General features: G+C 38.5%; 1 protein-coding gene and 1 pseudogene across 3 annotated transcripts in view; one reads left to right on the forward strand and one right to left on the reverse strand.

Annotated features, from left to right (window-relative positions):
- The window catches only part of CTNND2 (catenin delta 2), a 751,200-nt gene that overhangs the window by 200,990 nt on the left and 529,447 nt on the right, over window positions 1-20,763 (forward strand). The gene's annotated exons all lie outside the window — the stretch shown is intronic.
- Window positions 19,710-19,825, reverse strand: LOC118607084 (annotated as a pseudogene).

The raw sequence follows: 20,763 nt of genomic DNA on the forward strand, positions 1-20,763 counted from the left end.
ATTTATTCCTTGTACAATCCACCTGCACCTTGGAACTCTGAGAAATACGTTCTAAATCATAAAAGCCCGTGTGAAGAATTACCTCCCCCTTCTAAACGGAAGGTCGTTGCTTAGTATTGACGTGTTCTCCCTGATCTTGCTTCATGCTCCATTCGGCACCAATGTGCGAGTCTTAAGCTTGCTCTCTGCGTGTACTGATAAATAGCTCTGTCCCAAACGGTTGCGCTCCAGCCGCTTGTCAAGATGACGTACTTTGTAATGTTTCAGAAGTGTCTTCCAGACATGAACATGGGACTTGCTTTTCTTTGATTAACCTTGTTCCACTTTTCAGGCAGTGGAGGGAGCCACCTTGCCAAGTTGTACCGGAGGATGCGAAATAATCGAGAGGGAGTAGAGATACTCGTTGAAAGTTGTCCGGGCTATTATAACTGCCTGTTGTCAGTGCATATTAGTTATTTGTACAACATCCCCTACCCCAGGTCTATATGTTCTATATGTATATACATGTATATAAATATGCTCACTTATATATATATATGCTCATACACACACACGACAAAAATAACAAAAAAATAACAAAAACCCAAGATCCAAGCATACACACACACACACACACACACACACACACATAAGCATATATATATATATATGAGTATATATATGTATATATGAGTGTGTGTGTGTGTGCTTGGATCTTGGGTTTTTGTTATTTTTTGTTATTTTTGTCGTGTGTGTGTATGAGCATTATATATACATATACACACATATACACACATATACATATATACACATATATATACATATATACATATATATGAGTGTGTGTGTGTATATATATATATATATATATATATATATATATATATGCTTGGATCTTGAGTTTTTGTTACTTTTGTCCTGTGTGTGTGTGTGTGTGTGTGTTATGTGTTATGTTATATGTTACATACATTATATATGTACATTTGTGTATATATATATATGTTTTCTTATTTATATTTTGTTTCTAGTAAAATTTTATTCCATCATTACTGAGGACGTGAAACTTCTGCTGTAACTAGGATCTAGACGAATATAGCGAAGTGCTGTACTCCTTCCCATTTTACGCTTCCTACGTTAATAAGATATTTTATCCCAGAATGGGAGGAAGTTGAAAGTTGAAATTTCCTATAGGAGGATCCTCGAGCAACAGAAGATTCGAGATTGGCAGTAGTTACAGATATAACATGTTCTGCAGCCAACTTGTAGGCAGGCCGATTCGCGCGTGTGTGCGCATGTGTGCACATCCAATTTCCACTGGAAGTGTAACATACGTGCTAAATGGGATACGTTTCAGAGGCTCATTTGTTATGCCCGGGTCAGGGGCAGGTTTTCCTCATTTGTTTCTTTCATCACCCTCTACAACTCCACCAAAGTGATGGCAAAATTATGAATGAGTGAGGATTAAACTGTTGATGCCAAGAGGGCCTGAGAACGTGAGGAATTAAAACGCGGTTCTAGACAACTGCGAATGAATGGAAGATCTCGATTTATGGTATAGAGGAGAGAGGAACTCAGAGTGCGCGCAGAAAGAAGCCGGTGTGGAGGAGAAGGGAGGCATGGGAGCTGGTCCCCTGGCGGGACCCGGGAGGCGTCAGGTCCTGGACGGTAAATCTGAAAGTCAAGACGGGAAGGGGCCTGACAACGACGGCCTCCTCCCTACATGTCGGAAATAAATAATGCTCTTTCCAATGAGAAATGCAAGGGATTGATTTACTAAAGACGGAGCAACGTGAGTGTTGGAAATAGGATGTACATACGAGTGTCTTGAGGTGCGGCTGGGATTAGTGATTCTGGAAAAGAACCCGGAACAATGTGGAAAGCTCTAGAAGTTAGTGTCAGAACTATGTCATCCCTCCTGTCCTTGGGCAGTTCTGGATTTCTGTTATTTCCAGCCTCACTGATGTCTTAAAGCTCCTGTGAAGTTATCTCAGGAAATAAGCAGGATGCGGGGGGCGCGCCCTGCCTCCCCCTCCGCGCCCCCTTCCCTCAGGCTTCGTCCTCCCTTTTCTTCCCCTTTGGAAGTGACCTTAAGACTCCAGTTTCTCACCCGTCTGTCCAATCATTATCTCTCTTTCAGGGGCGCCTTCTTTTTTCTAAAGATAACTTTTAACTGCATCCCCCACATTCCATTCTGTTCCATATTCTTCTGAATCTTACCTCAGAATCTGTTCTCTCTGTGATTTTTGGTAACTCTTCCTGCTGCTCTATATTCTTCACCTGAAAATATGCCCAAATCATTCTCTTAATTCTAACTTTACAGGAGGAGACATTTCTTATTTCTTTTCATTTTTTCAAGCCATTCTTTCTTCACCTTCACCACCAAGTGCTTTGAAAGGGTGTTGTCTACTCTTGGCTTCTGTTTCCTCATTTTCGATTTCTCTTTCAACCTAGTGACTATGTCTTCTGCCCACAACATGACATTAAAATTTCTCTAAAGGCTCATGATCTCCAGGCTACCAAATAATAGACTCCTTTTTTTTTCTTAACCTGCTTGATATATTCACAGCATCTGAGCCCACGGGCTGCTAACTTAGGGAGCTCGTTTCCACCCCGCTTGTCCAGCACCATGTTCTTGTTCCGTCTTCTTGTTCCGTCTCTCCCATCTTTTCTCAGATTCTCCTCATTTAGAAAGAATTCCTCTCATCGGCTCCTTTTGTTCCATCTTTCCCGTAAAAACGGCAATGCAACTCTACCTTGAGTCCGTATCACTCTTCACATACTTTCTGGACCACTTCACCTTGTCTCGTATTCAACTACCACTTACTTCCAAATTCAGTGTGAGATTGCAGAGGAGCAGCCACCTGTCGAGAGCTCAGGTTCTCTGACAAGGGATGCCTGGTTGGTCATTGCTCCTGCCTCTGGAGCGGGAAGTAGCGAAAGAGCCACGTGGGCACTGCGAAGGGCTGGGACCGAGAAGAAGGACAGGAGACTCAGCGTACCCTTTATGTCCCTGTGGGGCCGAAGGGAATGATGCTTGTCTGGTTTCTGTTCCTCAAAGTCTCAAATTTTGGTTTTTCAAGACAGTCAGTTGTAAAGTGTATGGCGCCTTCAAGATGGGGAGGCAGCAGCCTTGCTCTGTGGCTCTGTGTGTGTGTGTGTGTGCGCGTGTGTGTGTGCACATGTGTGTGCACGCGCGTGCGCCTGCGGTCCTGCTGCAGTTCCACTGGGACCGAAAAAGAATCTTGGAAATGTATGATGCTATTTACAACCAGATAAAGAAAGGCTAAAATTCTCTCTTTCTGGGCATGTACGGTCCCTTGAGGGTAGAGAAGATGAATCCCATTGCAACTGAAAATACAAGAGTTAGGAACAGAAGGATAGATGGGGAGGGATGGGGACTTGGCAAGCACAGGACAAAGAGTCGAGTGCAGCAGAAGTGTGAGCCTGGTTCTGCCAGCCAGGTGTGGGGCTCGGAACACAGCCAGAGCACTCCCAGTGGGTGCCGCTGGTACTGTGTCCTGTACGAGCACTCAGCTTCCAGCAGCCCACACAGAGACATTTCCCGAGTTGCCGGATGTGCCAGGAGGACCAGCACGAGGCACGAGGGGCGTATCCGTGTACAGCCATCTTCCTGCTACCGTGGTGAAGTTCATGTGTTTACAAATAACTTCCCGCTTTCGATGACAGCCTCATGAAGAAACATCTTTCTCCCTGTCCCTGGTCAATACCCAGGGAGAAAGATCGGGTGTCAGGAAATGGACTACATCTACACATAGTCACTGGACCCTCAACTCCGGCTCTCAGTGGAAGAAGGAAGTTACTGATTCCACGTGAAGATTTCTTTTTAAATGGGTAGAACAGAGTCTTAAGCCAAAAGACACTGGATTTAATAACTTAAATAACTAGCAAGTCCTAGAATCAGAATGAAATTTTTTAAGAAGGTCTGTGCCTTACTGAAAAAGGGGTTATAAGGAATTCCAGTGCTAACCATAACTATACAGGTGTATTTCTCGATTTTTAATTCTATTCTGCTGACCCCTATTTCTGTCCAGTGGCTCTATCCAGTACTGTCAATGGGATATCGAAATCTCCGACTAATATTGCTGAGTTTTCTGTGTCTCTTCAGTTCTTCCAGCTTTTGCTTTGTGTATTTTATATCTTTCAGATGAATTGACCCCTCTGTCATTCAAAACGCTCTTCTCTATCACCAGTAACATGTGCTCCTTAGAGTCTGTTTTGTCTGACATTAGCATAGTCACACCAGTTCTAATATTTTTATCTTTGTGTAATATATCTTTTTCTATCCATTTGCTTTCAATCCATTCATATTTTGAATCCAAAGGATGTTTCCTTTAGACAGCATCTCTCTCTCTCTTTCTAATATGTGTGTGTGTGTGTGCGCGTGCGCGTGTGTGTGTGTATGTATGTATGTATGTATACACACTTGGATATTGGGTTTTTGTTATTTTTTTTTTGTCCTATATGAAACTCTCTGTCTTTTGATCGGATTGTTTAATTTATATACATTCACAGTTTGTTGTAGTTGAATTTATGTCTACTAATTTTCTTCTTTTGTTTTCTGTGTTTCTGGTCTTTTTCTTGCTCCTCTATTTGTCTTTCCTGTTTTCTCTTGCATTAAGTGAATATTTTCTGGTATAAAATTTTAATTCTTTTAGTGAATTTTTACTTCATTTTTTTTAAAAAAATAATTTTTGGTGTGGTGGCTTTAGGGCCTAAATATACATATTAACATATCAGATTTATACTAACTTAATTCCAGTGAGCTATAGAAAAGTTATTCTTATACAACTTATTTCCTTCTCCCCATTGTTGGCGTATGTATTACATCTATCTATACTACTTTTAAAAAAGCAACAATATATTGTTATAAGCAGATTTCATATAATTATAAGCATACTTTATATAACTTTATGTCTTTAAGAAACAGAAGAAAGGAGAACAAGAATATATTTATGAAATTTGTTATATTCACTTTTTTTTTTTTTTTTTACCATTTCTGGTTCTCTTTATTTATTTATAAGTGTTCCGTTTACCATCTGGTGCCATGCTTTACTCTAATAATGCTTTCTTTCCATCTACTTTTTTGTACTGTTTTGGTAAAATATATTGTATTTATATACGCTATACGAGCAATATTATAATGATATATGTACTGTTATATGCAATTGCTTTTAAAATCCATAAGTATATAATTTATCTTTTATAAGTATATAATTACCTTGACAGGTGCTGCTTTTTTATTTACATGTTGATTTGAGTTAATGTCTGGTGTCACACACTGTCAACCCGAAGACCTTTCCTTAGCATTTTTTTTTTGTAAGGTGCATGTGCTAGCAATAAATCTCTCAGTTTTTGTTTATTTGAGAGTGTATTCATTTCCCCTTCATTTTCAAAAGAGTGTTTTGATGAATATAAGATTCTTGGTTGGCAGTTTATTTTCCTTTTAGTACTTTGAACACTTCCTCCCACTTTCCTTCTTGCCTGCATCGTTTCTGGGGAGATGTCAACTGTTAATGTCATTGGCGTCCCCTTGTAACTAAGGAATCATTTTTCCTTCTGCTTTCAAGATTTCCGATTGTCTTTCCTTTTCACAAGCTAACTAGGATGTGCCTGGGTGTGAATCTCTTTGTGTTTATCCTACTTGAATTTTATTGAGCTTTTGGGATCTGCAGTTTAATGTTTTCCATTAAATTTGGGAAGTTTACAACCATTATTTATTTGACATTTTTTTTTTCTGTTTCTCTTTCCTGTCTTTCTCGTACTTTCTTCACATGTGCGATGTAATGAATAATGGCATTTCACATTCTTGTGAGGCTTAGTTCAATTTTCTTTATTCTTTTTTCTCTCAGATCTTCTGATTACATGACCTCTGCTGGTCTGTCTGCAAGCTCACTGCAACTTTCTTCGGCCAGCTCACATCTACGCTGGATCCCCTCTAGTGAATTTTTCATTTCAGTTATTTTTTCAGCTTCAGAATTTCCATTTTGTTCTTTTTGATAATTTTTACCTATCGATATTCTCTGTTTGACTAGTGATTTTTCATACATTCCTTTTATTCTTTAAGCATGATTTTCTTCAGTTCGTTGAACATATTTATAATAGCTGCTTTGAAATCTAAATCTGCCATATGGGCCCCTTTAATGGTAGTTTCTAACATCTGGGTTTTTTTCTTTCTTTTTTTTGTCCTTTGAATGAGTGATGCTTTTCTGCTTTTCTGTCTCTTTATAACTCTTTTTTTTTTGTTGTTAAAAAGTTGTCATTTTAGATAATATATTTCGGCAGTTCTGAATACTGATCCCTCCTCCCACACACACACCTGAGCTTGTAGTTTCCTTTGTTGACTTGTTCACTTCTCTAGTAACCTGGCTGGACTAGTTGAGTGAAGTGTGATTTCCCTGTGTAGCATCTGATGCCACCCCTCAGAGGATGCATCCTTGCGCCTGGATGTGGTCTCCTTATTTCCTCACCATGTGGTCGACTTTACCAGGCTCTCATCCACTGTCTCTTTCTTCGACTGCCCTAGTCTTTGAGATTTGCTCCAACCTCAGGAGGTGTCTTAATAGCGGTTTCTTTCTTGGACTCTCTCTGGTAAACTTCTATCTGGTCTGTCACTTTATTTATTGTTGTCATTGAGCTGCCAGGCTCAATTATTCAACACTATGATCTTTATTGTTTTCAGTAAACCTTTAGACTTGAACTTCTTTATGTGTTTTAAATATAGTCAGTCCCATCAGGGAGAGCACTGGAGTGTCCTGGTTTTATACCTCGCCTCATTCTGTCTATAGAACAACTGCACCACTGCCCTGGAGGTGAGAGCCAGGCCGATAACCCACTTCATTCGGAGTGACATTCCTGCTCTTTGAGCAGGGTGTTGAGCCTTCTTCTTACAAGCAAGTTGGGGCAAGGCCAGTCAGAGCCAGACATTGTCAGCTCGTTGTCGCCAGGATGGAGCTTCCAACCTACCCCTGGGACTGAGTGAAGGAAGATTACCCCAGATCTCTGTCACATGTGCCTGAAATGGAGCTCCTGCGATGTGAAGCTGCAGGAGATAAATAATGCAGATAGTTTGCCCCTTTCGAGAAGAAGCTACAGTCCTGTACTTGTAGGTGGTGAGAGCAGGAGTTCTGTCTTCAAGTCCAGGCCACTTCATGCCAATCACATTGACCAGCAACGAGGAGGCTGTGGTATGGTTTAAATGCCACAGACTCTCTTACTGAGATTTTGTCAGTTATCTTGAGTGAATATTTCTTCATTTGCTCTATGCCCTTAAGACAATTTCCAGAGTCTTTAAATGGTTGTTGTTGTTTGATAATTCTTACCATTTATATTTATTTCTTTGGTAATGGGGTCCTTGGAGCACCTCATACCTCAATTCTTGGGAGCACTTCCCTAGCACAGTTCAGTTTGAAAATCTCTCTCATCCTAAAAAGCCCCCTCATGCCCTTTTTCACTTAGACTCTATTACCACCACAGCTTTAGACAAGTGCTAACTTGCTTTCTAACTCTATCACTTTGCCTTTTGTAAATATTTCATTAAAATGGCATCTAACAATATGTAATCCTTTGCCTCTGGCTTCTTTTATTTGTCTTAATGCTTTTGAGAATCATCCATGTTTTGGCGTGTATCAGTAGTTTATTGCTTTTGATTGCTGAATTAATATTCCATTGTTTGGATAGTCCACATTTGTTCTGCTCATCCACCCATACATATTTGTATTGTTTTTAGTTTTAAGCTTTATGAAAAATGCTTCTTTGAACATTTGTATGCACATCTTTGTGTGGACATAAATGTTCATTTTTCATGGGTAGATTCGTAGGACATAGACGTGTATTTCTGTGTACCGTGAGTTTATGTTTAACTTTCAAGCAACTGCAAAACTATTTCCCAAAGTCGCTATATGTATCATGTAGTATTTCTATCAGCAATGTATGAGTGTTACTGTTTTACCACATCTTAGTACAGCATTTGTTATTTTGTCATTGTTATAGCCATTTCGGGGAGTGTATAATGTCCCATTTTAAAATTTTTATAATCAATTAAACTGTTATTTTAATGCCCCTATGTAAAATATTTAACATTTTTGAAAATTGCAATCAATTTTCTCTAAGGTATCTGAAGAAACTCTATTTTGTCCAAGGGGTATAATTATAAGTTACTGGTTTTATCATAAGTGACATTACATATAATATTATTGAACTATAGATATGGGACAAAAAATGATGTGCCATCTGCCCCTGGGATCCCACAAAGACATATTTCAATATACTGTTCTGTAATGTTTAGATGTAGGAAGACGTCTTTTTGTCCCTACATACAATTTATTTTTAGAGACATATTTGGACAATATTATTTTAGAAATACTGATTTTATTTCATGAGGTACATCTAATCCTTTTCGCTCATGTTTTTATTATATTGCTCATCTTCAATTTTGAAGCATGTTACGTTCGTAGCTATTAATTTAACATAAAATTTCATTGTTCTGTGTTGCTTTTGCTATTCAATTTTTAAGTAACGTACTTTGATCAAAGGATGTTTCTGTATCATTGGAGTACATATGATCTCATGTTTGAAACAAAGCCATGAAGGTGAAAGCACGAGCAAAGTCTACCTCCTAGGAAATTTGTTAAGAAACAGAGATATGGAAATGGCCTTTTTTCACAGAAATTTCTATTTAGGTTATTTTTATAGGTTCATGAAATGTTTTAGAGCTTAAATATACCTACAACATCATCTTGTCCATTTGTTTTATTTCAGAAATGACAAAACTGTGTTCGCATCAGATTTTAGTTGTAAAAAGCCTTGAAAGTTATAAAACTTTTCCTTATATTAAAAGTAAATATTTATTCTTCAAAGTAAACATTGTGAAGAGCGTCTCTACCAAGGGTAGTGTGTGGACGTCTTTGTGGTCACTTAAACATGTCCCCCTTAATCTAGGTTATCACAAACTTTATGTTTTATTCTGCTTTCTAAAATACAGAATGAAATATTTTTTAATTAATAATTAATACTATTCAATATATGTTTAAAATAGTAGGGCTTGTCTTTGCTAAAAATAAAAACCATTTCATAGCAATAAAATCTGTGTATTCATGTTCAGGAAAATAGAAACAGATCATGAGTGCAGAGTCCTGAAAGGAACCCCAAGAAATTCGTGACCTTAATTGGTGATAACAGTAGTGTAACTTATAAGGAATCTTGGCTTACTGTTGAAGAGCATATAAAAATTTTGTTATTTTAAAGACCTGAATGTGAAAATAATTCTATCATAGAATAAAATGTTGAAGAATATCTTAATGACATCAGGATAGGAAAAGTTCTTGTGAACAATTTTTTACATTTTTTCTAAGAAGCAAAAAACATAAGGAAAAAGTTGACATTATTAAGACTTTATAAGAACGAACATTTCTATTCAGTGGAGGACAACATGGAGGAAGCAAAGAGATCTATGAAATAGGTGACTTCACCTATGAAATAAGGGAAGACGTGTTTATTTTCCTTCAGAGGATAAATACTGAAATGCATAAGGAAACAATATAAGTAAAATTTAAAAAAAAGAAAAAAGAAGCTTATCCTCTTAGAAAAATGGGCAAACCAAGTAACTAGACAAGTTGTGAAGGCAGAAACCAGAAACTCTTCATAGTAACTTCCGTATGAAGTTTAAGGAAAAAGTTACCTCTTCATATCAGTCGATTTGGCAAAAGCAGACGATTTCAAGTAGTGCCAAGAACGGGTCGAACAGTGTCCCACCCGTGCCGCAGCTCGACAGGTGTGCTGCCAGCCCCTCCCGAAGCCGCGGAAACTGAGCAGGATGAAGGCACAATACGTATTTTTCAAAGATAAACACGTAAGTAGGTAACCACACGGACGCGGGATTGGAAGAGCAATATATGAAAGGCGCTAGACGAGTTGCTGTGGGGGATGGGGACTGAATTAAGGCTACAAGATGAGGAGGGGGCTGACCCAAACAAAAGCAAACGTTAATAAAAAGAGTGACCCTTCATCAGCCAACAGCAAGGGGTTTAACTGGGGCGAAAATACACAAACGTTTGCTTTGTCTTCTGTAAAAATTGAGATATTTTAACTTTAGATTAATCGTACTTAGCTTTTTTTCTTAATGATTAAGCACGACATAGCCTGTTCGATTTGGGGACCCACCGTATTATTCAAATGGAAATTGAGCAAGTGTTCAGCATAAGCAACGTGTACCGAGAGACAAGACATGGAACGAAATACGAGGCAGATGGACACAGCTAGCCCGGGGGTCAGCTCTCGGTCCATGTCCGGACCTCCCCTCGTCGCTGCGAGTTTTTATTTGATCCAAGCTCACACTGTTCAGTTTTAGAAGTGGAAATGCTTGTATTATTTCTAAGCGGCTACCGTTACCACTTTCAGTGATTGGAGAACTGCGGAGAATTTTCGTGCATTGCCAGGGGTCCCCGGCCCGCCGTGGACAGCAGCCGTCGGGTTTCACACCAAGCAGAGCTGGCTCATCTCCTGTCTTTGTAGGCTTCAGGCCTATTGACTTTCATGTGAGGATTTTTACTTTTCTGAGTTAGGCAATGGGAACAGAACTACCATGCAATAATTCAAAAAGATGCTTAATATGCATTAAAAAATATATCGACATGGAACTTAGTTTTTGAATCATAGCTTTAACATTTTCATATGTTCTACTAACTAGGCTGTTGATAGATGCAGAATTCTAGGTACTCCAGACATTTCGGTGGCGGTCACGTCCTTCCAGGTCTTCTCAAAAGCTGTCATCCTTCTTTCTCTCTTGACCCTTTACCACCCTGGAGGTGCTGGAATTTGACAACTATTAATATAGAAAAAGTAGAAAAAGTGTTGAAGAACAATCAACCCCCTTAGTCTGGACATAATATATCTAATGCTGCAGCATAAAGTCTTATTGATATTTTGAAGGATCGAGTCATACTTACACCTCCTTGAGAATCAGTGTAGTGTGTTGGCTAAGAGCAAAGCTTTAGACCCAGAGAACCCGGGTCCCACTCTATGCCATGTCATGTGTTATTTGTATAACCTTGGTAGGGTACTTAAGCCCTCTCGTTTTCAAGGGCCTCATCTTTTACTTGGAAATTCTCACTACTTTGTAGTGTTGTGAAGATTGAGCTAAATGATACCTGTAAAATGCTTACTTAGCACTTAAACTAACATAGAACAACTGCTCAATAAATATGTCCTATTAATTTATGATCTTCTATGCATATTATCAAATTAAGCTTCGGTGTGTTGATCCTGAACTATAAAATATTTATTTTTTACCTGAAATTAGGACATTTTATTCATTCCGATTCAATTTCATCTTTTAAGATTTAACCCATTGTCCCATCAAGGTAAAAACTCATCGAATTCCTCTGTCATTCAAATAATAGCTACCCCTATCCAAATCACAAATTTAACCAGAAAGTCAGTTGGATGCTGTAAGATAACTCCCTTTCATTTGAAATAATAAATACTGTTTTCATGTTGCCGTTATCTACCTATATCTACTGTTAGCTGTAGTAAACTTATTAAAAATTTTGTCCGCAAGATTTTATGTATAGCTCTCCTCAGATATTTGTTGACATTTTAATGCCAGCAAACGTTAGGCTATATTATGGATCAGGTTCAAGTAGAGGAGCATGGCGTTAAAATTGTTCGGAGCCCTGCGACGCACACCTAATCAAACAGCACGACGGAGAAAATCGTCCTATGGAGCTGCCGGGCAGCTGCTGCTGTCGCCACCGCGGTCACTGGCGTCTGCTCTGCAGAGTTGGTGGCACCTGCATAGATCTTGAAGGGTGAACAGATACGATGAGAGATACCAGGGCATCCAGGATCCAGCCGTCCCACCTCATCCACGGTTTCACTTTTCATGGTTTCATTTACCCGCGGTCAGCTGTGCTCTGAAACAGTGAATGGAACATTCCAGAAGCAAACAATTCGTACATTTTAAATCATGCACCATTCCGAGTGGCTGTGACTAAACCTCCAGCCGGCCCACCGCCCCCCGCCTGGCGCGGGAACCGTCCCTATGTCCAGCGCATTCACACTGTGTGTGCTCTCCGCCCATTAGTTACTTAGCGCCGTCTCCACTCTCAGATGGAATGTCCTGATGACTGGTATTCAAGTCACCCTTGTGCTGCCTAATAGTGGCCTCAAAGCCAAGAGTAGTGGTGCGGGCAATTTGGATACGCCCCAGAGAAACCACGAAGTGTATGCACATATGTAGGAAAAAAACATAGTGTATAGAGGGTCTGGTACTATCTGCGGTATCAGGTGTCCACTGGGGGTCTTTAAATGTGTCCTCCACAGATAAGAGAGGGGGGTGGCTTTGCTACGAGCAGCCTTCTTCTTAGGTGCTTGACTAACGGCCAGAAACATTGTTTTCATAGAACTTCCTAGTTCTCCCAGTGCTAATAAATCCAGCAAAAAGACAAAAGATCTATCTTATGGGACTTGCTCTTTATGACCCAATTTTGGAGCCCAGTGATCTTCAGTAATTTTTCAAATGCTTTCCAAACGCCTCTGCAAATTAACTCAAATTTTAATCAGCATCTATCCTCCACCCGGCGGCTAAAATAGATGAAACGGTTTCCTGGCTTAGCAGAAAGAGTGAAAGAGCTTCCAGCACACCAAATAAGGAGGGAAAAACACAATTTTATAAGATTTTTAAAACTGATTAAAACACCCAAGCGTTCTTCAGTATTTGTGTGTGTGTGTGTGTGTGTGTGAGAGAAACTCTTCAAACTTTTACCTTCCTATTTGCATGTAAAGCTTAATGCATAGAGTAAATACTTCCTTTTGTAAAAAGCATGAACCAGTGTATTTTTGTGGGTGGGCTATGCATTGTCATAGCTTCCTGCATCCGAGGTAGTGGTAAACTTGCCGTTTTTGCTACTCTAAAGAGTGAATGTTAATTACACAGTGGCAGCCACCAGAGACAGAGTCAGAATCTAGCAAAATGGAGAACATATTTCAAGACCTAACCACTTAACAACTTGTTAAGTGACTTAAATGCCCTGACACTTCAATTTGTGATAGTGGATGGAATATAATTTTGTAATTAGCAATGTGTATGTTTCTAATACGGTAGTGTTTTATGTAATCTCAATGAATTATGTAAATGCCTTACCTGTAAGCTTATATTTTAGTTTTTACTTCAATATCACACATATTACAGTGTTCACTCTTAAGACAATGCAATTAAAAACTTTAAATTAAGTAATCAGGAGGCCACAATAAACAATCAGTTTGAAATGTGCCATCAAATGAAATAAGAGGTAAACATTGCTGAGTGTTAGGGGGCGGGAGGTAGACAAGTTGGTATCACCACGTAACAAAGACCTAGGTGAAAGAAAAGTATCCTTTTGGTGTACTGGAATGAAAAGCTCCAAAACCAATGCGTTCTTAGATTTTACTTGGGTTATATTTCCATTTCGGCCTCAAGGTTTATTCACTTTAGGTATCAGATGTGCAATAATCCCCCTTATCCAGGGGCAATATGTTTCAAGACCCCCAATGGATGCCTGAAATCACGTAATCCCTGTCTACTTCTGTCTCTCTTTCTCACCCTATCTCTCTCTATATTTTTTCCATACATACATAGACTTTGTGGCTTGTCTTTTGCGTATCCAAGTTGGTACTACTCTCATGCTTTGGGACCATTATTAAATAAAATAAGGATTGTTTGAACACAAGCACTGAGACTTGGGGACTGTCAGTCTGATAACCAAGATGGCTACTAAGTGACTAATGGGCGATTTGTGTCTCTAGCATGGAGATGCTGGACAAAGGGGTGATTCACGTGCTAGGTGGATGGAGTGGGAGGGCGAGAGATTTCATCACACTACCCAGACCGAAGCACAATTGAAAATTTATAAACTGTTTATTTCTGGAATTTTTTATTTAATATTTTCGATCGGAGGTTGACCGTAGATAACAAACCACAGAAAAGGAGACTGTGGTTAAGTGGGGGACTGTCGTGTCTAGCACTTTATACTCAGTCTTTGAAAGAGGCCGGTAACATGCCATTCTATACCAGTCAGCAGAATTACAGATTTTTTTTTTTTTTAAATTTAGAGTGTTTGGTCATCGTTTGGCTTCATGTGTTACTAGGTTTTGGCTTTGCACTCATATTTTTTCTGACTTCTTATATCACCCATTACTTCTTGCTGTAAGCATCTATGACTCTACACGGCATTTGTAGGGCTTGCTCGGAGATAACTGACATTCTTGGAATCGTGTCTATAACCAAAGTCGTGTATATGGAGTGGCACGGGGGTTTCATGGACTTGTCTGAAGGTCACCTGCCTTTCATGGTTGGATTTTTGTGAGATCCATTTGGACCCCTCATTATTTTTCTATGATACCTAAGATTTTAAGTATCATTCAGGTAAAATTCTCAGAGCAGCAGGCTAGTAGCAAAAAAAAAAAAAAAAAAAAAAAAAAGTCCCCAAATGGGTAGTTTATCTTATTTCAAAAGTTATCTGTAGATTCCTGCAGTGGAAGCTTCTTTGAATGAAGACACCTGGAAAAAGCTAGACTGACTCCTTCCAGCTTAGACGAGGATAGCCCTTCCTATCACAATGTCACAGCCAAGACCTCGAACTCTAAAGATAAGAACCTAACGATGCCAGTTTTATAAGCCGACCCATCAAGAGATGGACGCCAGTATCCGTCAGAGAGACCGATCCGGTCGTTTTGTAAAAGTTTTTAAAAATCTCATTCCCAGTGTTATCCCACCAGCCTTCCCACTGTCCTCATTGTCTGTCTCCATTCTCTCACATGATTGCAGAATTCTGAACTACCTTTCACGTCCTTCCCTGGACCCTGCTGCTGACGGTCGCCCTGCGTGGGAGGGAGTCTCATTGGCTGCCAGGTGGCCAGCACACTCACATTCGTCTTGTGCTGGGACTAGACTATGAATCTGAGGCTCAGTACTCCAAAGGGACTGATTCCTATTTCTCCTCCAATTTCCCCCTCCGTATTCCATGTTGCTGAAAGAAGCTGCATTAACTTTTTATATCTCCCTCCATCCATTGGTGGTAGCTGACGGATACACCCACAAAGGAAATCTACATGCTAGTAGAATGTAGATGATCATATTTCTGTTCAGATGAATAATAGTGTTTTCCTCAGAATGCAGTAGACTGCGTTCCTTGTACTCCTCGGGAATATATGTTTGGAGTGAAAAGAATATGCTCGTCAATTTAGATTTTAAATCTAATTTATAGATATATCTAATCTCCGTAGCAACCACTGATGCTATCAGAATTTTTTGTTGGCTTTATTGAGGTATAATTTGCAAATCACAAAACTGACCCTTTTAAGAGTGTGATTCAGTGACTTTCAACAAATGTGTTCATTCATGTGAGGGCCACCGCAATCATGATAGGAAGCCTCTTTTCTCCTTGGAAAGTTACCTTGTGCTTTTCGTGGTCAGTGGCCTCTTCCTGATGCCCCCTTACTCCTGGCAAACTTTGATCTATTTTCCGTCACCATAGTTGTGTTTTCCCTAGAGTTTCATGTAAAGAAATAGAGTAGTTAGTCTTTACCGTGATATATTTGAGATTCATCCATGTTATTGAGTTTATTGGTGATATATATTTTTCTTTTTTAAATGGTATTTGATTATATTAGTTTATCCAATCACCACTTATTTCCATTTTTTGTGATTATGAATAAAGCTGTTATGAGCACATCTTAGTATGTACATGAGTTTATCCTTTTGGGTAGATCCCTAGAGGCAGAATTGCTAGGTCATATGCTAAGTGTTTTTTTTTTTTTTTTTTTTAAGAAAACCACTAAACTATTTTTCCAAAGCAGCTCTTCCCCTCACCTTCTCCCTGGCTTGGGGGAGGGGAGGGGAGAGGAGGAGAAGGCAGGGAGGGGGCTTCAGTTGCTCCGCATCCTCACCAAAAACTGGTGTTATCAATCTTTTCCATTTTAGCATTTCTAGGGGTTGTTGTGGTATCACTTTGCATTTTTATTTTGCATTTCTGTGAATCTTTCGGTATGCATCTTTATCATCTGTGCATCTTATTTTTTAAATGCTCATTTAAATTATTTGCCCATCTTTTTAACTGTGTTTTGCTCTTCCTCCTCCTCCTCCTCCTCCTCCTCCTCCTCCTCCTCCTCCTCCTCCTCCTCCTCCTCCTCCCCTCCCCCCCCCCCCCCCCCTTCTTCTTTCTTCTTTCTTCTTCGAGTTCACCGTAAGCGCTTCTCATATATTCTGGAGACAATTCCTATATCAGACGTGTGTTTTGCAAGTATGTTCTTCCAGTTTGTGGCTTCCCTTTTCATTTTCATAATATTGCCTTTTGAAGAACAAAGATTTATAATTTTGATGAATTTAAATGCATGCATATTTTCACTGTGGTTCATTTGTATATGTCATTTTAAGGAAATCTGTCTAACCTCTGATCACAGAGATTTTCTATTTTCTTGTAGGAGTTTTATAGGTTTAGGTTCTATGTTTAAGTCTACGATTCATTTAAAATTAATTTTTTGTAATGGTGTGAAAGAAGGGTAAGGTAGAGATGTATTAGTTTTTCTTTTTCATTTTTCCATATGGTTCCCTAATCGTTCCAGCACCATTTCTTGAAAGCATTATTCTTTCCCCCGATGAACTGGTCTGATCGTTTGTTGAAAATTAACTGACTGTGTACACGTGGCCTTCCGTTACTAGTTTTAAACAGAATGTTTTCCCCCAGTCATTCTAAAAAGAGGTTGGTGGAAAGAAGTTTTGAGGCAAAGCCCCTCCCCCATGAAGGCTAAAAGCAAGAAGCACAGGACATGCGAATTCATGGCCGTTTATTACGTGAAGTGCCACTGATTAAATGGTCTTATCTACTTTTACGCTCTCACACTTTCAGCCTTGTGGTCACTTTTCTGTATGCTGATTGCTGCTATGCGTTTGGTTGACATTTGTTGGAATTCTGTTTTTCCGTGGTTGTTGTTGTTATTGCTGAATTTTGTTTTGTTTTGTTTTGTTTTACAGAAAGACATTTCTAAAATATAAGCCACAACTTGCATTAGATTGCATGTAGCTTTAAGAATAGCACCTGGTATACAGTAGTCTCTAAATAAATATCTGTTGAATGAATGCACAATTGATAGATACAGCTTTAACAGTGGTAGTTATATCATTGAATTTTATTTTGGATTCTTTTTTTTGTAAAAATTTGGAACACTTCCAATTTTGGGGGAGGGAAATGAGCTAGCATTGTGGAGGTTCCTACAATTAATTTTCCTTAACTGGAGAAGAATCATTTTGTTTTGTTTTCTTTTTCTTATGTTTATAAACCAAAATTACAAAAACATCTTTAAAAAATTACCCTTAATATAGTTTTTTTCTGAATATTATTGCCCTATTTCTTTCAAGTCTCCTCTTAATTTTGTGTTCAAAAAATATGTCTGCGTAACAAAATCACATTTGACATTAAATCTCTTTAACAAAATACAACCTACAGAGCGTATCTTGACTTATCGTTGGGGATGAATAAAATGGCACCGCTGTTACTGTGTCTTAAGAGGAAATCCATGTTACCTTATGCAAATGAAAACAGTAGTGTTGTATGGTATTTTTACTTATCTGTAGAGAAACTTCACTGTTGTGCCCTTTCTCCTCTCGACAAGCCAGCTGACGTAAGCTATTTCTTTAGAATAAAGGATGATGGTGTGTGAGTTCTCTTATCTCTTAGTGTTCAATCTTAGTCAGGAAATAATCTTTGTTTCTTATCCTAGGAATGGCTAACATAGTATTCCATTGTACCGTTCACTAATTTATCACAAGATTATGTTCCAAGTATATATACTTTTCGTTACTTATTATATTTTCTTTTAATCTCCTGAACTCCATGATTTTTTTTTTGTTTGTTTGAATTCATTCCTAAACCAAATTCCTATTATAAATCTCATCAATATCATCCCTACACGCACACACACAACCCACACACATGCACACACACTCTTATGAGCAAACACAATTTTACAGTGGGAAGTAAGCAACATTTTGGCCCTTTTTTGTTAGCTGTTAAATCTCTGCTTAAGAACTAATTCCTCATAAGACTGCTAGACGAGGTATTTCTATTCCAGATCACAGCCACTTAATGACTTTCTCCATGTAGTCATTCAAATGTGTAATTTTAAACTGCATTTAATTGTTATTTTCTGTCTCTTATAAAATATAAGAATTGATGAGACAGAGGCCATTTCTGTCTTTCTTGTTTTATACGTTCTTCATATAGAATTGTTCCAAACACATTGTAGAGGTTTAAAATGTATTAATTGATGAATTAAAAACAAAGACATGTAAACTTTCTGATCTTTAGCCTCTTTGCAAGCAGAGAGAACAATCGACCTGCTCTGAGCATCCAGTGAGACCTACCCTGAGGCCCTAGGCCCTGTATGACAGGTCGCATGCCCTTGATTTTCTACTTCTTTATTGCTATAAGAAATAAAAATAACCAAGTGTAAATTCACAAATGCATGCTTCTCCTGGGTTGACATTTTCTCCTATAAAATAAAGAGTGGCCTTCCTGGAGGTTAAAAGGCTCATACATTGTAGAGAGGGAGGAATAGTTCCATGGGAAAATTTTCAAAGACCAGCCGGGCAATTTAAGTATCTCATTCTCATCCAGTGGGAGCAGTTTGCCAGTAAACGTTCTCCTTGTGGTGCCAAAACGAAGCCTGTCATTTCATTAATGTTCTTTGGAAAGACATAGTCATAGTCGACTAAGAATATCAACAATGAAAATAAAAGGTTTTAAGAAGTGGGAATCTTACACATTTTGGAGTAAAATGGCTGTTTGAATCATTCTGAAGTTCATGTGAAAGACATTAGTGTTATTCGCTAGTTTTGTTTCTTACTCTTTTCATTTTTTTTTTAATCCCTTGATATAAGTGTCTCAACTCCAATTTGAAGTAGATAGAAAATAAATACTTAAGAAGACATTGAAGGCTTTCAAATTCCTGTCTTTGTGGAGACAGTTTTGCCTGTCAAGAGCATGTTTTTCTAGAAAGCATCAGACAGAGCTATAGTCGATATAATCATTTTAGCCATTTTAACTTCACGGTCAATCTAATCAATTGAGCCATTTAAGATGGTTGGAATACAACCAGATCAACAAAAACTGTTCAATTTATGAGCCAACATGAATACAACTGAGGTCTCTATTTCTGATAGGGGCTCTTTTAAAGAAAATAGTCAAGATTACCCTATGTTATCATTATTGTGTTTACTGCAGAATTGGTTAGGTATATTTGCTTTCTACTAATGTTTCGTATTAAGCTGGCTAATCTTTTATCCCCAATCAATGATACATTCACTACATTTTATGTTGGTGAGAAAATAAGTTCATTTAATTTTTGGTCTTCATTCGAAGTTTTTGCTTGGGAAATAGAATGTATTCAATATAAACTCCTATCTAAAATCATAATTTCGAAGTATATTGGGCACTCGAGGAACAAGTTACATGATTCCTTACGAAAATTTTACGTTAGGTAATTATTGGTAAATCTGCAAGAAGGCACAGGTGTTTTTTTCTCTAAGTGATCATTATTGCTTAAACCCTGTATTGGGGGCCTAGTTACTCATATGTTGAGACTTTTGAATTTTCAAGGAGCCATTGAACAAATATGAATTTATTTATGTTTTGAACTGATGTTTAACATTTTATTTTATTTTTTGTTATTATTATTTATGCCTATAGTACCTGGTATTCCTAGGTGGTCTCCCATCCAAGTACTAACCAGGCCTGACCCTGCTTAGCTTCCGAGATCAGACATTGGGCTTGTTCAGGGCGGCACGGCCATAGACCATGGACCGTGGCTCCACTGGGGTGTGAACCCAGGACTTTCTGCATGCAAAGCAGATGCGCTAACCACTGCACTGTGGAACCATGTCCAGCTTAAACCTTGTATTTGAGGTCCAGCTATTAATATGTAGAGACTCTTGAATTTTCAAGGAGCCATTGAATGAATTTGAATTTATTTTTCTTTTTAACTGATGATCAATATTTTACTTTAAAAATAATATATTTATTGTCCATAGATTATATGTGCAAGCCACAGAGACTTTGGAATAAGGGAAGAGAAGGTGCTTATAGGCAGCTTATGGGACAAGCCGGCTCTGGGAGGCAGACTCTCATGTTGATGAAGTAATCCTTGGTATTAGGGATGAGCTTAGACCCTCAGCGGATGGGAATGCTACCGCGTAACTAGAGTAGAATTTTTTCAGTAATTTTAGGGCAAAAGGGTGGCTGTCAGGCTGCCTTCTGTTCGGAGTCAGACTTCCTGCTGCGTGCTCTGTGGCTCCGCGAAGAAGCTAGGTGTGCGCTGATGCATCCTCTCTACACGTCTAAATAAAATAAGTTGTACCCTGTTGTGTTTGAAAGATGTGTATCGCGTTTCTACCTTAGCTAAGCATATTTATATAAACCACAGAAGTGTGCTATTTATACAGGTTTTTCCCTCAACAAAGTAATATAAACACCAAATTCAGGAAATCTGTTATCTAACAAAAATCTCTAAAAATAGAAATGAAAATTGTGGAACAAATTGTACCTTAATTCTCAATATTGAAATCAGCAAGCACGCTACTGAAATAGTAAAATATTTACATTTATCTTATAATTCAGACCTATTTTCAAGCAAAATAAAAGGATTAATCAACATGAAATTTGTGTTGAACAGATTTTTTCCCTATTACCAAATATAATTGGCAGTAACTATCCACTAATATGTGTATGCATGTGT

Source organism: Rousettus aegyptiacus, unplaced genomic scaffold (genome assembly GCF_014176215.1).
Source record: "Rousettus aegyptiacus isolate mRouAeg1 unplaced genomic scaffold, mRouAeg1.p scaffold_m13_p_8, whole genome shotgun sequence".
NCBI classification, from domain to species: domain Eukaryota; kingdom Metazoa; phylum Chordata; class Mammalia; order Chiroptera; family Pteropodidae; genus Rousettus; species Rousettus aegyptiacus.